General features: G+C 27.0%; 1 non-coding gene across 1 annotated transcript; it reads left to right on the top strand.

Annotated features, from left to right (window-relative positions):
• The first annotated feature begins 1,037 nt into the window (after window positions 1–1,037).
• Window positions 1,038–1,109, top strand: TRNAD-GUC (transfer RNA aspartic acid (anticodon GUC)). The gene has a single exon. It is a non-coding gene; the product is annotated as a tRNA-Asp (tRNA).
• Window positions 1,110–1,369: the final 260 nt, after the last annotated feature.

Genomic DNA, 1,369 nt, shown 5'->3' with positions numbered 1-1,369 from the left:
CGAATCCCAATAGTAATGTGGACCCATGTGGAAACTGGGCGAAAAAAAACATCGTGTAAAAAGGACTCATCAATATATATATATATTGATGAGTCCTTTTTTGATTTTTCCTCCTTAAGAGGAAGCTACAATCCAAAAATGTGTATATTCTTGGTATACCATGTATTTAAGGTAATAGGCATTAAAATCGCTTGACAAACGGAGTCTAGAAACGTTCGATTTCAAGCTCAAAACTGGTTTTTTTATTTATATTGTAAATAATTTTATAAGAAAGCAAAAAAGTTTTACCAAGTGAAACTGTCACAGATAATCTTAGCTATAATACTATATTTTTTAAAAGTTGTTTCTTTTTCGCGTTCATACTACTATATTTTTTTATATTCTATTGAAAAAATATTTGTTTTGTAGTTCACATTTATATTTTTTATTGAGTATTTTTAAAATATTTATTTGTATTCTACTCAAGGGAAACGATAGTAAAACCTTAAATTTTGGTATTCATAATGTACACAAATTCATTATAAAGATTAATCAAAATAATGATTTGGCATCAAGCTTCGCAGATTTGTTTCCATTAAAATTTGAATGGAAGACCCTTCTAGTTTTTTTCTTTTTTATATGTCTATTAACTTTAACATTTATAACATGCTTTGTAAAAAAATAAAAAATAAATATATTACAAATTTATTGGAAAAACATATTTTTAAAATATTTTATAATAGATATGCTATTATCGATTTTTTTTAAATCAAAGACATTGTTTTTGAATTAATTGTTTTTAATGTAATTTTTATGTATTACATTAAAAAGTATTGGTATCAAATTTTTTTTCCGCATAAAAAAAATCTTTTCGAAGAAAAAAAAAAATACAATATTACAGTATGTAGCGAAGAACACTACAAGAAACCCCCGAGAAGTAAAATAATGTTATGACGACATACCATCGACATACATAATAAATTTGTTCAGTAGTGACGCATTCTGTTCATCATAGCAACTAAGCAGCTTATAAACACTATTCCGCCGCTGAAATTGTATCTTCAGTAGTATAGTGGTAAGTATCCCCGCCTGTCACGCGGGAGACCGGGGTTCGATTCCCCGCTGGAGAGATTTTTTTTTCTTTTTATTAATTTTTTTACTTTTTATCTTATAGTTGTTTTATTTTTGAATAACCACATTAACTTTTTTTTCGTTTTAAGTTCAAAAAATTTAATTTTCCCATGAAGGGCGCTAGAGAATGGTGTGCGTCGTACCTTCTCAGTTCTCTGTAGTATGACATGGAAATGTAGGTATATATCATTTTATTTGGCTATCGGTTTTCAACACAATAAAAATATTATATTTCATAAATCGTAAAAAAAACAATATT

Source organism: Hesperophylax consimilis, chromosome 8, assembly GCF_061612785.1.
Source record: "Hesperophylax consimilis isolate HC1 chromosome 8, BYU_Hcon_1.0, whole genome shotgun sequence".
Taxonomy (NCBI): domain Eukaryota; kingdom Metazoa; phylum Arthropoda; class Insecta; order Trichoptera; family Limnephilidae; genus Hesperophylax; species Hesperophylax consimilis.
Note: the sequence above shows the minus strand (reverse complement) of the source record. Positions and strands in the feature narration are given on the sequence as shown.